Below are 19558 nucleotides of genomic sequence, written 5' to 3' on the forward strand. Positions count from 1 at the left end.
TATTTATATATAGATATAATATAAATATAGATATAAATACAGATATAAAAGAACTGGGGTCTTGCTTCTTATGGCTAAAAGTTTATGCCATTGAAGTGAATTGAACTAAACTGATTTGAAATTGAATTGAAACACTGAATTGGGATCCACAAGATTAACCTGAGGAAGAGGTCTTTCATAGATTCACTTAATTAATTTATTGTTGCAATAGCTGCCAACTTCTGCTAGCTACTTAAAATATATTTTCCCCCAAAATTCAAAACAAAACCACCATGAGATATCACCTCACACCTGTCAGAAAGGCTAGTATCAGAAGATGAGAAATAACAAGTGTTGGAGATTATGTGAAACGAAAGAAACCCTCATGCCCATTGGTATGAGTGTAAATTGGTGTAGCCACTGTGGAAATCAGTAGGAGATTCCTTAAAAATTAAAAATAGAAATGCCATACTATCCAGTAATTCCACTACTGGATATTTACCCAAAGAAAATTAAAACACTAATTCAAAAAGATATATGCACTCCTATGTTTATTGCAGCATTATTTATAATAGCAAAGATATGGAAGCAACCCATAGATGAATGGATCAAGTGGGCATCCATGGATGAATGGATAAAGAAGACATGGGGCATGTGTGTGTCTGTGTGTGTACATATATTTACATTTGCATTTTACTCAGTGAAAAAAGAATGAGATCTTGCCATTTGCAACAAAATGGATGGACCTACAGGGTACTGGCTAAGTGAAATAACTCAAAGAGGAATACCATATGATTTCACTTATATGTGGAATCTAAAAACCAAAACAAATGACCAAGTGGAAACTTTTTGGGAAGAAAATGAGCAAGAAGTGAAGGGGAGTAGGAGGTACTTCCAGTTATGGAATGAATAAGACATGAGAATGAAAAGCACAGTGTGAAGAATGTAGTAAGTGATACTGCAAAAGGATTGTATGGTGACAGAAGGTAGCTACACTTGCAGTGAGCATAGCATAACCTACAGAGTTGTTAGATCACTATGTCGTATACCTGAAAGAAACTAATATAACACTGTGTGTCAACTATATTTTGATTTTTAAAAGATATATATATGTATATATCCCTTAATCATCATGATCATCCCTTATTCAGAACAACTCCCTTAATCATCAGAATAACATTATCCCTACTTTATAGATGAACAAACTGAGTTTCAGGGAAGTTAGGTCATCCATCCAATGGCATTAACTGGTGAGTAAATGTCTGTGTCTCTTTCAGCCAATCCAGCAAAGACTGTTCTGTGAAATTGTGTGAGAGGCTTCATGAAGCCATGTGTCTATTTGAAATGTCCCCAAGTAAGACCCCTAAACATTCTGGAATTAAACAGTTGTGGAACTGTTTAATCAACTGTTAAATTTGTTCAGTGCTCAGGTGTTTTTCACTTTTCAGAAGGAAATGAGAAAAAGTGGAAATCTTTTAAGCAGAATCAACAAACTATAATCAAAAAGTATATCTCTCTTGCTATGTATATAATGCATATACATATATGCATATAATTATGTTTTTTTAATATATATACATCTATATACATATTTATGTGTATTCAGGCAATGTTTCCATTGCAGTGAGGCAGACCTGTAAACTACCCTATCTGCAGACAGGAAAATATAAGGCAGTGTTCTTGAAAGTTCTAGAATTGGGTACCCAGAATTTTAATTTATATCTCTAATACCAAGCTGCTCCCAGAATGTTGTCAGTAAGATCTTTATTTATATAGAAACAAGAAGACCCAGCTGAAGGATGTGTGTGTATTTAATGTGACTCTGGATGATCTCTGAAGCAGTGGGTACTTGTTTAAACTAGTGTAAAGCAGTTTTAATGGGTAGACTCAATACCTATGTTCTTTGAATCTAAAGGAGTTTTATTGTAAGTGGCAAGGTAATAAGGGTTAAGATTTTGTGATACACAAATGCTTCCTATTGCTTCTCTTCTCTTCCTATCTTCCAACCATAAATTGGGTATGGTAAAACCATTTTCTACTGTCATCACTGAAGGAAGTTACAGAGGGAAAGCCAACTATCAGATTTTCATTTAAAAATTTTTTTTAATTATTATTATTTTTTTATTTGACAGACGGAGATCACAAGCAGACAGATAGGCAGCAGAGAGAGAGGGAAGCAGGCTCCCGGCTGAGCAGAGAGCCCGATGTGGGACTCGATCCCAGGACCCTGGGATCATGACCTGAGCCGGAGGCAGAGGCTTTAACGCACTGAGCCACCCAGGTGCCCCCAGATTTTCATTTTAAACTAAGTCAAGGCAAGCAGTATTTAATGCATGTCCCATCTATATCAGAAGAAGCCCCTTGGTCTTCTAATGTTAAGAACAAGAGGGATTTTATTCTAGAAATGTAGTTTGCCTGCTATAAAATGGTGGCTGAGATGTCCATTCGTAATCCCTGCCAACCTTGGATTATGGAAGTGGTTCCATTTCTTGATGCTTTAGTGCCACCTATGGTTCCAAATTAGAAAATGTTCATTTAAAATAAATTCTAGAGACCAAAAACAGTATCCTGGTTTTGAATTAGCATACTTATCACTCAATTAGATTTTGCCTTTGGAGTTTGACTAAATGAACTGAGTATCTTTCTGGAGGGCAATTTGACAATATGCATTATGAGATTTTTAAAAAATGTTTAGTAATTTCATGTTTAGGAAATGATGAGAGACAAAGACACATTATAAGAATATTTATTATGGCATTATTTAAGAAAATTAATGTTGAAATGATTATAATGCATATATAAGATGGAAATGATGCAGCCATTTAAAAATATATCTAAAAATCACCTTTAATAGTAATTTCTATAATTTTTCTCCTCATAGAAAGATTTTAGGTCTTTTATAAACCATTAAAAACCTAAAGATGTATATAATTCTACAGTGTGCAGTAGGACACCAAAAATAATACCAAAAATAATATAATCCATAATCCACAAAACTAAACTACTATGTACCTAAAAATTTGAGTTAATAACTACACTGGAAGAGATTGTTTTATTTTACATACACACCAGTCAAGATAAATGAAATGAAGTCCCTACTTTATAGAGAAAACAGCAGTCATCAGATAGAGACTTTGTCTTTCTAAAATAAAACATACATACCTCCCTTGTATTTCTGTCCTGGTCTACATCTCTCCAGTTATCATAGAGGGATCTAATCTCTCCACCTCTGCTTGGAGTTTTTCCCCCTCTCATACTCAAGAACTTTACACTATCCATTATCCCTTTTCTTCTTATTAGTATAGTCATTCTTCCCTCTCAACTGAACATTTTCCACCAGCTTTAAGATATACTGAAGTATCTGTTATTTAAAATAATAATTCCTTTCTCAACTCGTGTCCTCCACCTCCCAGCTTTTAGCAAACTATAGTCTTCTCTCTCTCACTTCATAGTGTTCTTAATTTTCTGTATTTGTTATCATAATTTTCATATATTCTGCTCAACCCTAAACTCACTCCAGTTTGGTATATAGCCTCACCACCCCCATAAAACACCTGTTAAGCCATTAATGGTCTCCATGTTGCTAAGCTCATGGCTTTTTTCAGTCTTCATTGCAGTATCTCAGCATAGTCAATACACTTGACCAATGTTTGAAACACTCACTACTCTCAATTTTCTCCTCTTTTCTAGCCATTCCTATCTCTCCTCTCCAGTTCCTCTCCCTCCCACTGGTCATTAAATATCATGGCTCAGTCTTTAACCCTCTTTCCACTCTGTAATCTCTTCTAGGCAATTTCTTCTTAGCTATTGTTTCAATTACCATTTATACACAAATGATTCACACACCCTAATTTCTAGCCCAGTGCTTCTCTGAGCTCCAGGAACATATAAAAACACCTAAGTTTTGTCACTTTAAAGTCTCCAAGACATCTCAGTATCCATTTGACCAAAACCTAACTCGTGATTTTTCCTTCCAAATTTCTTCTTCCAGGTCTATAAATGGCCCCATCACCAATCTAGTTATGCAAACCAAATGCTAAAAGTCATTCTTAATGCTTCCACCTCCCTCAGCATGCACACTTAATCTATCTTCAAGCTCCTTCACTTCTATTCCCTGTTTAAGACCTGCTGAACACGTGGTGCATTTGGAGCCTGATGACATGGCCAAGCTCCATGCGCAGCTGTTCTTTGAAGAGCCAGATGAAATAATAAGAAATTTCATCTCCTCCCCCACCCCAAAAGATGGAGAAAAAGACTGTGGTCCTGCCACAGACCAGGCTCAAAGGATATCAAGGAGGTAGCGGACCAAGCAGCCAGCTCAGTGCCCAAACTTTCTAGCGGTAGCCCCACTGCCACTTTGGTGCTGGCAATATGGCTGACCCTGGATGGCTTTATGTCTCTGGTCATTTCTGTCTTTAGGCTGACCTTCCTAAAGCATCTATTTAGCCATCCAGCATCCAGCCTGAAGCATGTGTCCTTAGAAGACAAAAGATTACAAATCTTTTATATCTACACATTTTTCACTGTCCTGTAGCATTTGGAGAAGAAAGTCTACTTGATGGAATTATATTTTAACACAACTGATAGAATTTGGAAAAAAAAATTCTATCTTCTCTCCATCTCTACCACCATATAGATCTATGTCACCATTATTTCTTATCTGCATTACTCCAATAATCTTATTAGTTTTAATAGTCTTATAGTTTTATTTTTTCTTTCCCAATCTGTACAGCATTTTCTTTCTCTTTTTTTTCTAAATGTTCAATTTGGGGCTTCAAGTACAATGTTGAGTAGGAGTGGTGAGAGCAGAAATCTTTGCATTTGCCTTGTACCTGATCTCAGGGGAATAGCATCTAGTTTCTCACCACAAAGTATGATGTTAGCTATAGGTTTTTGTACATGTTTTTCATTGAGCAGTGGGATTTCTCCTCTTACCTAGTTTACTGAGAATTTTTATTATGAATGGGTGTTAGATTTTTTTTTCAAGATTATTTATTTATTTATTTATTTGACAGACAGAGATCACAAGTAGGCAAAGAGGCAGGCAGAGAGAGAGAGGAAGGGAAGCAGGCTTCCTGCTGAGCAGAAAGCCTGATGTGGGGCTTGATCCCTGGACTCCTGGATCATGTCCTGAGCTGAAGGCAGAGGCTTTAACCCACTGAGCCAGCCAGGTGCCCCCGGGTGCTAGATTTTGCCAAATGCTTTTACTGTATCAATTGACACAATTGTATGATTTTTCTTCTCTAGGTCATTGATGTGGTAGATTACTTTAGTTAATTTTCAGATATTGAAACAGCCTTCCATACTTCCGTACTTGGAATAATCCCTGTGGTTCAGATGTATAATTCTTTTCAAACACTGTTAGATTTTATTTGCAAATACCTTATTGAGGATTTTTGCATGTATGTTCATGAAAGATAGCAGCAGTCTGTAGCTTTCCTTTTTAATGATGTTTTTGTCAGGTTTTGGTAGTAGAGTGTTGCTAGCCTTGTATAATGAATTAGGATATGTTCCCTCAACCTCTGTTTTCTGGAAAAGATTGCCTTCCCACCAGTATTGTTTCTTTTTAAAGTGTATCTGATAGAAATCACCAATAAAACCGTCTAGGTCTGGTGCTTTCTTTTTCGGAAGATTATTAATTATTGATTTGATATCTTGAAAAAATATAAGCCTATTCTGATTATCTATTTCTTCTTGTGTGAGTTTCAATAGTTTGTCTTGCAAGAAATTGGTCCATTTTATCAAAGATCCCAAATTAGTAACAAAAGAGTTATTCATGGTATTCTCCTGGTAACTTATTATTGTCAGTGAGATAAGTAGTGATGACCTCTCTCTTTTTTGTTGTTGTTCACTGTCTTTCTTTCCTTATTTATTTTCAAGCTTTTATGTTAATTTCAGTTAGTTAACATACAGCATATGATGACCTCTCTTTTATTTCTGATATTATCAATTCATGTTTTCTTTATTATTTTATTAGTCTGTCTAAAGGGTTGAATTGTGTAATGGGTTGTATTGTGCATCTCTAAGATTCCAATATTTAAGTCCTAATCCTTAATACCTAGGAATTTTACCTTTTTGGAAATAAGGTCATTGCAGATATAATTTGTTAAGATGAAGTTATACTAGAGTAGGGTGGGCCTTTAATCCAATATGATTGGTGACCTTGACACAAGGAGAACAACATGTACAAACCAAGGGATGCAACATATCCATCTTGGACTTCTGGTCTCCAGAACTGTGAGATAATAAATTTCTGTTATTTGTAAGCCACCCAGTTTGTGCTAATTTGTTTCAGTGGCCCAGAAATTAATATACTGGGTCCTGAAAATGAATGAACTATATAGGTTTTGGAGGCTTTAAATTCCTCCTCCAGTGTCCTTGATTTTGCATCCTTCTTGAATTAAGTCTGTATTTTTAAGTTCTTTTAGCTATAATCCACTGTGATTATACTGGAGCCCTGTTAATGAGGTGCTAAGGTGTGGAGGAGGGAAAGCATTCTAAAATTCTGTAATTAAATCTCAAGCTTTTAGTGGGCCTGTGTTCCTTGGCTGGGCCTTTCACAATTATTTCTTAACTTCTCCCCCTTAGGTAAGACAGGAAGGCAAAAGTGAGCTGGAGTTGGGTAAAGGCCTTTCCTAGTAGGTGGGGTAAGATGCTGGGAGAGTCTTTTCCACTAGAGAGTAGTCCTTTGTTTCGAAGAGTGCTCTGGATGTATTTCAAAATGATAGCTTTTCTTCTCCCCACGCACCTCCCAGCCAGAGCTGCGAGGCAGAATTTCCTTGGCTCTTCACATGGAGGTAAAACCTATGGAAGTGTGAGTCCCTCCTAAGAATAAGAGTTTCTTATTCTCATGTTAGTCCACACTCAGCCTCCAACAGTTCATCCAAATGACCACTTAAGTGTACTCATCATTTTATGGCTTCATTAACTTCTGCTCCAGGTAAGAAGATCTCAAGTATGATTCTCTGTATTTGCCTGTGTGTCCAGATTTCAGTTTGGCAATTTTCTCTGTGACCAGTTCTCTTATGGGTCCAAAAAAAGTCACTGATTTTTATTGCATTCAACATTTTTCTTATTGTAAGGATGGGAACAATTACTTCAGAGCCTTAGACATGTCATTGCTGAAATCAGAAGTCAGAATAATACTTTTTAAAAGACTTTATTTATTTATTTGACAGAGATCACAAGTAGGCAGAGAGGAAGGCATGGCGGGGGAGGGGGGGAAGCAGGCTCCCTGCTGAGCAGAGAACCCAACGTGGGGCTCGATCCTAGGACCCTGAGATCATGACCTGAGCCAAAGGCAGAGGTTTAACCCACTGAGCCACCCAGGGACCCCCAGAATAATATTTTAAACACAATATATAACATTTAAAATGTCTTAAAAAAAAAAAGTAGGCTCGGGTGGGGGGGGGGGGGAAGTAGGCTCCATTCTGTGCGTGGAGCCCAACATGGAACCTGAACTCACAAGCCTGAGGTTGTGATCTCAGCTGAGATCAAGAGTCAGATGCTTAACTGATTGAGCCACCCAGGCACCCCACCCAAAATTTCTTTTACATTCATTTTAGATTATAATGTTAAAAAGAAAACCCCAGGTCCAAAATGGTGTCTCTTTGACTGAGTCCCCAAGCTGGGTCTTAATAAGCAATCTGATTTCAGTTTCAACATCCCCCCCAAATCTAGGCTTAACTGGTCTGTCAGAAATTTTTGGATTGGTGCCAATGAGTTTATCACATGAGCCTTTTCATTCTCCAAAGAAGATGAGGTAATCTGCATGGTAAGACTCCCCTTTACTTGTTAGATGGAATACTTAAACTGCCTGATTCATGAATCAACTAATAAAGCCAATTATATCTTTAAAATTTATTCAGTTGAGTGCTCGCTTCGGCAGCACATATACTAAAATTTATTCAGTTGAATTTTTGTTTACAGTAATCATAAGCAATTTATAGTATTGTTTTCAAGTTTTTAAATTTTAAATGAATGGTGCCATATTATAGGTACTTTTCACTTTTATCATGAATAATAAATTTTGGAAATTTATTCATGTTGATACATGTAGGCCTAGTTTATCCATCTTAATAATACTAAATTGTATGAACATCTCACAATGTATTTATCTTTCCTCTATTGGATGCTTGGATTTTTTCTTTTCTTCTCTAGAACAATGAATATAATCATTCATTTATTTCATGAACTTATGTGGCAATTTCTTTATGGTATAAACTTAGAAACTGAAAATCCACCTTAGGGTCATGGAAATCTTTGGCTTCTCTAAAACTGACTAATTGCTCTCCTTACAATTTATATTCCCACCAGGAACCTATGAGTGTTTTGTTGCACCAACTCTTTATATTATTTTTCCTATATAATAGATGTGAAATGGTACTTTATATAGTTTTGGTATATATTTCCTATTTCCCTGTCCCCTTACTTGTAACAAGTACTAAAAATTTTCTTTGCTTTCAGGGTGCCTGGGTGGCTCAGTGGGTTAAGCCTCTGCCTTCTGCTCAGGTCAGAATCTCAGGGTCCTGGGATTAAGTCCTGCATCCTGCTGGCCCTCTCCTCAGCAAGGAGCCTGCTTCCTCCTCTCTCTCTCTCTCTGCATGCCTCTCTGCCTACTTGTGATCTCTCTTTGTCAAATAAATAAAAAAGTAAAATCTTTAATAAAAAAAAATTTCTTTGCTTTCAATATTTCCTTGGATTGTGCTCAATTCAATGTGTCCCAAGTGGTGAAACCCTTGAGATTAGTTACATCTTCTGTTATAACAAGGCTTTTTAATTGTAAACAGAAATGTAATATTTTCCTTTATGGTTTGTGTCTTAGTGTTTTGTGACCAAAAAAATCCTTTCTCAAGTCCCAGGCTTTAAATATTTTTCTGAAATCCTCTCATTTCATGTTCATGCTTTTAATTCAACTACATTGTGTTTTGTCAATTTCACCATGTAATTTATTTTTTGCTTTATATGTTTCAAGGTTATGTTTTTAGGTGCCCACAAATTCATTATTATATTTTCCAGGTAGAATGTTCTTCATTCCTATCAAAGTCTTTTGTCTCACATTCTATTTTGTTTTATTTGATATTAACATTGATATATCCTTTAATTATTTTCTTGGTATATTTTTTAATACTTTATTTTATTTTAATACTTTATTTAATACTATATTTTAATACTTTATTTTAATACTTTAGTATTTATTTTATTTTAATACTTTATTTAATACTTTATTTATTAAAAATTTGTGTGATTTTTAGTTTAGTTGGGTCTCTTGTAAGCTACATATTGTCCTCATGACAGACTGAATTTCACTAAGTGAGTTTAATTCATTCATATTCACTGTGATTGGTATATATTTGCATTTTCTCCTGTGATCAGTATATATTTCCATTTTCTCTTCATATTTTATGTTTTTTACTTATCATGCTTTCTCTTTGTTTTTGTTTTTCTGTTTTGTTTTTCTGCCTTTTGTTAAGTTGATAAAGTTTTCTACATTTCTTATATCTCCCACTTTCATGGAAGCTTTGGAATGTATTTATTTTCCCTTAGTGGTACCCTATATATTTTTTCAATCACTTTTTTAAAATTGAAGTTAATCCATATCTTTATAGCCCTCTCTGTAAAATACAAAGCTTTAATATTCCTTTATCAGAAAACACACACACACCTTATTATTGCAGGCTAGAGTTTTAGTTAGAGAATAAAATTTTCAGCATATTTTATCAATTTGTGTGCCTTTATATGTTTCTCAATGTCCTATGTGTCTCCTTTTAACTCATGTGTGTTCCCTCTAGGTGTACTTCTCTTCTATTACAATTCACCATATAATCATTTTTTTTTTCAACAAGAATCAATTAGCAACAAATTCTCTAGAAATTTTATTATCTGAAAAATGTCTTAGTTTCATTTTTTCCTTTGAATTATGGTTTACCCGAGTGTACATTTCTTTTTTTTTTTTTTTTTAGATTGTATTTGTTTCTTTGACAGAGACAGATCAGAAATAGGCAGAGAGGCAGGCAGAGAGAGGAGGAAGCAGGCTCCCTGCCGAGCAGAGAGCCTGACCTGGGACTCGATTCCAGGACCCTGAGATCATGACCTGAGCTGGAGGCAGAGGCCTTAACCCACTGAGCCACCCAGGCGCCCCCCAAGTGTACATTTCTAGGATGATGTCTACTGTCTCTCAAAATATTGGATATATTACCCCATTGTCTTAGTTCTGTCTCCATTCTTTTGTAGATTATTTGGGACTTTTCCTTTGGGAGTTTACATTTTTTGTATTTATACTTAATGTTTTTCAGTTTCATTTATGCTATGTCCAACTACAGATTCATTTTTATTTCTTCTGCTTTATTTGTTATTTTTCTTTATTTTCAACCAAAGATGGTATGTTTTTCTCCAAATCTGGAAAATATCTGCCATTATCTCAGTAAATATTACATTGCCATTATTTTCTCTCTTCAGTTTTTCTGGAATAATTAGATATATGTTGAAGTCTCTCCAACTATTCACCATGTATTTTTATGGTTCTTTCATATATTTTATTTATTGTTTTCTCAAATTTATTTATCTCAAATTTATCTCTCAATTTATTGTTTCTTCAAATGAAGGAATTTCTCAAAAGTATCTTTCAATGCACAGGTTTTCTTTTTTACTATAATCAGGATTTATGTTTATGCACATATATGAATATACACATATATACATTATATACATATTAAATACATGTGCATATCCAATTACTTATAATACATATATAGCATGTATGCATAGGTCATGTATAACATAAAATGTACATATACAACAAAATTGAAATATGTATTACATTTATGTATTTTCTTATATAATATGTAAGTATTGATATATATATGTATATGTGTGTATATGTATGTAATTTCCAAGATTTTCAATTAACTATTTTTTCTCTATCTTTTCTACCTTTCTCATAAATTGTTGTTGTATTTATGGATAGTATCTCTTCTTTAGCTCTTTAACAATCCTAAAGATGCTTGTTAAAATTTGGGGCACCCGGGTGGCTCAGTGGGTTAAGCCGCTGCCTTCAGCTCAGGTCATGGTCTCAGGGTCCTGGGATCAAGCCCCGCATTGGGCTCTCTGCTCAGCGGGGAGCCTGCTTCCTCCTCTCTCTCTCTCTGCCTGTCTCTCTGCCTACTTGTGATCTCTGTCTGTCAAATAAATAAATAAAATCTTTTTTAAAAAAAAGATGCTTGTTAAAATTTTAGTTACTTTTGTTTGGAATGAATTCATAGTCAATTTTCTTGTCTATCTTAATGACATTAGCTGCTTGGTGCATTGTGGAATTTGGGTTTGTGAACTCATTTCAAGTGACTTCCTTCTCTTTCTCCCTCACTCTCACTCTCACTCAACACTGAATTTCTCTTCTCTCTTCACCAGTTTACCAGTCCCAGTTTGGCAGACTTGCAATTGCCTCCATGTGACATTCAAGATTCCCATTGTATTACTGAAGTTGTCACTGCTAGAGTCCTAAGCCAGTTGTATCACTTCAGTTTCTGGTTGGTTCCTGGTTGTGAGATGATGTCTGGGTTCTCCCAGTTCCCCGAATAGGCCCAGCTTCACAGAAAGACTGACCACATCCCTACCTAATGTGCAGTGGCTCTCCAATGATTGTGGCCTGTTCTTGCTGCATGAGTGGTTCTGTATTGGCTAGAGAGTGGCCCATGGGATTTCTTCATAGCTCTTTGGTGGGAGTGATTCAGAGCATTACAGCAACTCCTCTCTCTATGGGTGATTTGAGTTCATCCCCCAGTGTCATCTCGTAATTTACCAAATCACCTCATGGCGCTGATGCAATGGAACCCTTTGCCAGCTCACTTCACAACTCTTGAAATTATGATCCTTGGGGGACTGGAGCCTATTCCTGCCTGACTATCAATCCTCATGCTCTGTACCCCACCCTTATTGTCCTAGTGAGTGGGAAGGAGCTTCCCACTACTTTTTATTCATTCTACTGAGCTCAGGCTCTTTCCTCCAACCTCTACACTACCTCCTCCCACCAAACTCCTAGCCAACTTTGATCCCAGGGCAGGGTAATTTTTTAAGATAGTCTGATCTGATCCTGTCTTTTTCAAATTCTCAAGGGTCTGCATTGTCCTTCGAGGTATGGCACAGGAAAATTGAACTTTTTTGAATACTAAAAGGAAAATGAGGAGTACCTACTAACTGCTGGGTTCTAATAATCACTACCCTCAACATATGCCCTCAGAAAACAGTGACAAGAGATCCTCTTTTCTCCACAGATAATAATTTGGCTGGGATGATGCAAAGAATAAAAATACAACAGATCATTTTATTTTTCTAGTTATTTGTTTCTGCATAGTTGTTCTCTGCCATTTAAATAAAATCTACACAGAAGCTTACATGAAAATCTTAATACATATCTAACCAAACACTTTTCTGCTCAGTATGTTCAAAGATAATTCAGGAAGAAGGACACATGTATGACTATTTAAAGAGCTACAAAACTGAGGGGTATGGTCATTAGGAGCCTCTGGTGCTCAGAGACTGTGTCTTTTGGAAGACCTGGCTCAGATCCCCCAGAAGTACTACTTGCTGTGCAATATGAATGAGGCAGAACTTCAAATATGAACACTGATTCTCATGGGCTCATGACTCAGCCAATCAATTTCAAGCTCCAAAATTCTTGAATCCCTGAGAAAGTTTGTATTTACAACAGAAAGAGCTTTCAATACAGTTCTTTTGCAGGAAACTGGACAGAGTCCAGGTATTCAGAGAAAACGAAAGGAGCACACCAACTTGGAATGATTACTATACATGAAAGTCTCCTGAGATAACAAAGCAAAAAGCTTCCTCCACTTGGAATCTGCTCCAACATGCTAAAAGAAACCACAGGGCCTCAGGGCCATAGGAACTGCTACCGGCACATTTCCTTCCCTTACCAGATGACAAATCCTGTAACTTGTAATACCAATTCCCTCACAAGCTCTTCCTATAGACCACAGCTCCACATCCAGAATGCATTCCTATCATTACACCTGATGGTATCTGAAGGGCTTTGTACACATTGCCTCATCTCACATGATCTTAACCAGGATCCCTGTCATCTTCATCTTAATAGAGGGACAGACTGAGACAAAAAGAGATTAATAACTTGGCCAAGATCACAAGGCTAGTATTTCATTGGGTCAGAACTTCCTAGGTCTTTCCAGGACAATAAACCTTCTTTGTCTTAAAATGGATCTCTTGAGTCTGATGCATTCTTGTGTGGAATCCTATGTTAGTAAATCATACATTCTGTAATCACTCTGATGGTATGAACTCCAGAGGCACTTCAGTCAGGAAGACAAAAACATATGCAAAAGGATGTCAAATTCAAAAGGATGAATTAGTCCAGAGTGGAAAGTTCTGATATAATCAACCTATCTCTAAGTGCCTGGCTGGTATCCTTGAAAGATGGTGTCTTATTGAGGACTCAGCACTGCTCTGTGCTGTGCACAGTTAGGTCAATAAGCAGGGGCAGTAGCTATATCCAGCTTTCTAAGAGGTGTCCTTACTATTGGGTACATGAATAGCCTCCAAGTCTGCCATTTTGTCCACTCTATTCAAGGGCCTATTGTATAAGCACTCTAATGGCTGAGAACAGAAGAACTGACATGAGTTGCCCTGCCTAGTAAGACTGTTTGGTCATTTAGTGCCTTTTCTTCAGTAGACGCTCCCTGGTGGACATAACATAAGGCAAAAGGATTCACAGAATTCTGAGTGAAATAAGTCAAGCAGAGAGATGATCTGCTTGATATGATCTAAGTGTATCATTCTATCATCTGACAGAGCGCTGTTTCACCAGCTTAACCTCATGATTCCTTGGATCTGATGGTGTATATCTTCTGTTGTGAAACTCTGGGCATATAATCATTCAATATCCTGTGGTCAGGCACTCAGTGTCTCCCAGGGCACTTTTTTAAACATCAAGTAGTTTTCTTCTATAAAAGTCCTACCACTGGTCCACAACCCTGGAGAATCTACAATGCATCTCTCATATTAGGCCTTTCTAGGGCCTCCAAGAAGCATTTAAAAAAATTTTTTATTAACATATGATGTATTATTAGCCCCAGGGGTACAGGTCTGTAAATCACCAGGTTTACACACTTCACAGCACTCACCATAGCACATACCTTCCCCAAAGTCCATAACCCCACCACCCTCTCCCTTCCCCCCTACCCCCAGCAACCCTCAGTTTGTTTTGTGAGATTAAGAGTCTCTTGTGGTTTGTCTCCCTCCCAATCTCATCTTGTTTCATTTATTCTTTTCCTACCCCCCAAAACCCCCATGTTGCCTCTCAACTTCCTCATATCAGAGATCATATGATAATTGTCTTTCTCTGATTGACTTATTTCACTAAGCATAATACCCTCTAGTTCCAAACCATGTTATTGCAAATGGCAAGATTTCATTTCTTTTGATGGCTGCATAGTACTCCATTGTATATATATACCACTTCTTCTTTATCCATTCATCCATAGACATCTAGGTTCTTTCCACAGTTTGGCTATTGTGGACATTGCTGCTATAAACATTCGGGTGCACGTGCCCCTTCGGATCACTACATTTGTATCTTTAGGGTAAATACCCAGTAGTGCAATTGCTGGGTCATAGGGTAGCTCTATTTTCAACTCTTTGAGGAACCTTCATGCTGTTTTCCAGGGTGGTTGCACCAGCTTGCATTCCCACCAACAGTGTAGGAGGGTTCCCCTTTCTCCGCATCCTCACCAGCATCTGTCATTTCCTGACTTGTTAATTTTAGCCATTCTGACTGATATGAGGTAGTATCTCATTTTGGTTTTGATTTGTATTTCCCTGATGCTGAGTGATGTGAAGCACTCTTTTATGTGTCTGTTGGCCATCAGGATGTCTTCTTCACAGAAATGTCTGTTCATGTCCTCTGCCCATTTCTTTTTTCTTATTTTGTGTGATTTTATGTGACTTTATTGTCACTAACATTTTCACAAACATGCTCTGCTAATTGGTAAGGGAGTATACAGATGTAAGAGCCATCCTTCAATAACTTGAGACCTAAGAAGAGATTACGTTAAATCATAATTCAGGACAAGAGTTTCGAAGATGCCATAATCTTGGATTCTTGTTCCTTCCCTTGCAGTGTAGAACACTCAAGAGCGTTAGCGGCCTCTCTCTCTCTCTCTCTTTTTCCATCTAACTTTTTTTATTTTTAGTTAATTTTTTTTATTTTTTTATAAACATATAATGTATTTTTATCCCCAGGAGTACAGGTCCGTGAATCCCTCTGTCCATTTCTTGATTGGATTATTTGTTCTTTGGGTGTGGAGTTTGATAAGTTCTTTATAGATTTTGGATACTAGCCCTTTATCTTATATGTCGTTTGCAAATATCTTCTCCCATTTTGTCAGTTGTTTTTTTGGTTTTGATGACTATTTCCTTTGTTGTGCAGAAGCTTTTGATCTTGATGAAGTCCCAATAGTTCATTTTTGCTCTTGCTTCCCTTGCCTTTGGCGTTGTTCCTAGGAAGAAGTTACTGCCGCTGAGGTTGAAGAGGTTGCTGCCTGTGTTCGCCTCAAGGATTTTGATGGATTCCTTTCTCACATTGATGTCCTTCATCCATTTTGAGGCTATTTTCATGTGTGGTGTAAGGAAATAGTCCAGTTTCATATTTCTGCATGTGGCTGTCCAATTTTCCAACACCATTTATTGAAGAAACGGTCTTTTTTCCATTGGACATTCTTTCCTGCTTTGTCAAAGATTAGTTGACCATAGAATTGAGGGTCCATTACTGGGATCTCTATTCTGTTCCATTGATCTGTGTGTCTGTTTTTGTGCCAGTACCATACTGTCTTGATGATGACAGTTTTGTAATATAGCTTGAAGTCTGGAATTGTGATGCCACCAACTTTGGCTTTCCTTTTCAACATTCCTCTGGCTATTTGAGTTTTTTTCGGGTTCCATATAAATTTTAGGATTATTTGTTCCATTTCTTTGAAAAAAAAAATGGATGGGGATTTTGATAGGGATTGCATTAAATATGTAGATTGCTTTAGGTAGGATAGACATTTTCACAATATTTGTTCTTCCAATCCATGAGCATGGAACATTTTTCCATTTCCAAAAAGCATTTTTATCTACAATGTATACCTCTAGCATCATGGGATCTGATGGGCCACATGGCTGAAAAAGTGGAACAGCTTACACCACAGTTTGGATCTTTTGCAGAGGTCCTTCCTCTAAACTCCATAGACCATATAACCCCTTAAAACTGTTGATGTTACAGGGCCCTGAATTTGTGTGGTATATCTTCCACCTCTGGCATGTATTTGTCTTACTGAGGAGTCCAGAGTACTTGTTATTTATCAAACACTAAGTTAACAAGTTGATGTCATCAACATAGTGGACAAAAGTGATGTTCTATAAAATAGCAACATCATCTGGGTTCTCACAGGTCATATTAAAACCACATTAAGGGACTTACTATAATGCTGGAGCAACTGCATGGATATGTACTGCTCTCCCTCCAGTATAAAAGCAAACTGGTTTTGATCATCATTACTGACAGAGATTGAAAGGAATACATTAACTAGATCAATAGCTGTATATCAAGTCCCAGAGGTTGTTTTGATCAGTTGGAGTAAAGACACCAAATCAGGCAGAGCAGCTACGGTTGGGACTATCACTTATGCTTCATTTGTCTATTTTTGCGAAGATCATATAGGAGATTTAAAAGTAGAAATGAAGACCACTATTCATTCTCCTGTTAAGTTTTTGACAGGCATGCTAAACTCTGCAACTGCCCTCAGGATGACATATCACTTCTGGTTCACTTTCTTGGCAGGAGGATGTATGGACAATTTTAGGAGCTTCTACTTGGTCCTTTCCAAGTAATGGCTCTTCTTCAATAGGTCATGAAACCAATGTAAGAATTTTGCCAGCTGATAAAAATATCACAGTTATTTACTCAGGAACTGAAGAAACAACCAGTGTGAGTTTGCAAATGCATTGAACCCACCTGTGAGATGGACTTGTACAGTGCCTCTATTGATCTGTTTTCTCCATAAGCCCCCACTCTACCCAGAGCACCAGCATTTAGGATCTTTGACATCAGTGTCAGCTCAGAACTTATATCCAACAATTCCCAAGAGGTCTAGGTAATCCACCTTTATTTACTGCACACTCAGGTGTGTAGGTCCCTGTGAAGAAGAAATGAGAAAATATTTATCATATTTATTTGCTACAGCATTGCAGGGCCTTTATAAGAAAAAGTTGGCTTAGATCTCAAAACTGCTATAGGAACATAATTATCAAGTGTGCTGACTGACATCTGCTCTCCAGCTGCTTATCTTCTGGATTATGCAAGTCTGGTTATACTTGTCATATTTATCATAGTTTGGGGCTACTCATGCGTCTTCTTCCTAGGAACACACTGTGATCTCGTAAACAAACAACAGACCCTAGTTACCATTCTCTTCTTGCTGCTTGCTAGTATTTTTTCCACCTTGTTTCTCTATATAAGTGCTGCCCTGGGACACTGCCATTCCAGAACACTACCACCTTTCTTGAGCCCAGTTCTATGACTGTATCTCCTCTGATTATTGTTGGCTTTCAGCAGAAAGCCATCGAGTTCTTAAAGATGTTGGTTCGACCTTTAGCAGTGCATTTCCTATTGCCTTAATCGAAGGAGTGTCCTCTGGCAAGTTACCAGGAAAATAAACAAACAGTGGGTTCTCTGGGATCATATAATAAATGCATTTCCTCTGTAAAACTTGTGATCTCTTTTTCAATATTCTTCCAAGGTAATTCTGTCATTTCTATCTGCATAAGACATTATATCTTGACAAGGACATTAAATCTAGAGTCAGGGAAGTGTCCCTTCAGCAAGCAATGGATTTCCCCAGTCAGGCTTATATTCTGGCATTCTCACACCACTATGCAATGCCCTTGCAATCTACTATCACATGTGTTACCCTGATTTCTGATGGTAAATATGACAGATATTTGGGGGATATGTATTCTCAGGCTCACTCTATATTGAAACCTGACTCTAGCTACTGGTCCTCTGGGTACTGTATTTTTTGGGTCTGAGTTTGGCCCATCATAATGTGAAATGTGAAAACATTCTGTCAATAGTAGCGTTGTAGGGTGTTCAAAGGTGGCTACACTTATGGTGAACATAGCCTAAGGCAGAGACTTGGAAAATCACTATGTTGTACATCTGAAACTAATGTAACATTGTATATGAACAATACTTGAATATTGAATATTTGGATATTTGAATAACAAAAGTTTAAAAAAAATTTAAGCACACATTTTGTCCCAACTTAACTTCTTCACAGAAGCCATCAGTACTTCTATTCTCTTCTATCTTTCCACATGCTCAAAGACTTCATTGTACAAACCCCAACGTCTTCTGTGTCATGTGTTCTTATTTTCTTATCCCACTTTTTACTGCACCAAACAAGTGTATTGGACCTGATAACTTTGAAACATATGGAAGGTAGTTTTCATACACTTCAATGTCACTTAAGGAAATACATGTAATTTAAGAGTCAGAGAATTGTGAAGAGACATCTGTGAAAGACGTGGCTAGTTGTCTATTCTCCCTATATATAGAAATAGAATATTTAGCTGCATTGCTACATGTGACCCTGTGTCTGTACTTCTCTATTATGCTCTCAAAATAAAGTAGTGCCTGCCATTTCCTTATACAACCTACCATAGCTATAACATAGACATTATGGTAGCAGTCAGAGCAGCCAACTTGGGTCCCACAGTGGAAGCCATGCATTGAGGATGACAGGGTAAAAGATGGAAGAAGCTTGGAAAATGATGGTTATGCAGTTTCCATACCAGCCTTAGTCCATCTGCCTGGATTTTTACATGAAAAGGAAAATAAACTTCCACCCTTATTAAGCCTCTGCTACCTTAGGTAACAGTTTGAGTAACTGAACTGATATTCTGTCTGATCCAATAGCATTAATGTACACTGTCATTAATAATACATTCTATGGCTAAAATGAACAACTCTGAAAAAAACAGATGTTGGTGAGGATATGGGGAAAGGGGGACCCTTTTATCCTTTTGGTGGGAATGCAAACTGGTACAGCCACTCTGGAAATTAGTACTGAGTTTCCTCAAAAGTTATAATAGAGCTCCCCTACAACACAGCAATTACACTACTAGGGATTTATTCAAAGGATACAAAGTAATTGGAAGGGACACATGCACACCAATGTTTATAGCAACAACATCCGCAATAGTGAAACTATGAAAAGAGCCCAGATGTCCACCGACAGATGAATGGATAAAGAAGATGTGAGATTTTATATATAGATAGATAGATAGAGAGAGAGAGAGAGAGACATGTCTCATATATGATGGAATATTATATCCATACATACATATGATGAAATATTTCTCGGCCATCACAAAGAATGAAATCTTGCCATTTGCAATGACATGGATGGAACTAGGGTATTATGCTAAGAAAAATAAATCAGTCAGAGAAAAACAAGTATCATATAATTTCATTCATATGTGGAATTTTGAAAACAAAACAGATGAACATAGG

This window comes from Mustela nigripes, chromosome 4, assembly GCF_022355385.1.
Source record: "Mustela nigripes isolate SB6536 chromosome 4, MUSNIG.SB6536, whole genome shotgun sequence".
NCBI classification, from domain to species: Eukaryota; Metazoa; Chordata; class Mammalia; order Carnivora; family Mustelidae; genus Mustela; species Mustela nigripes.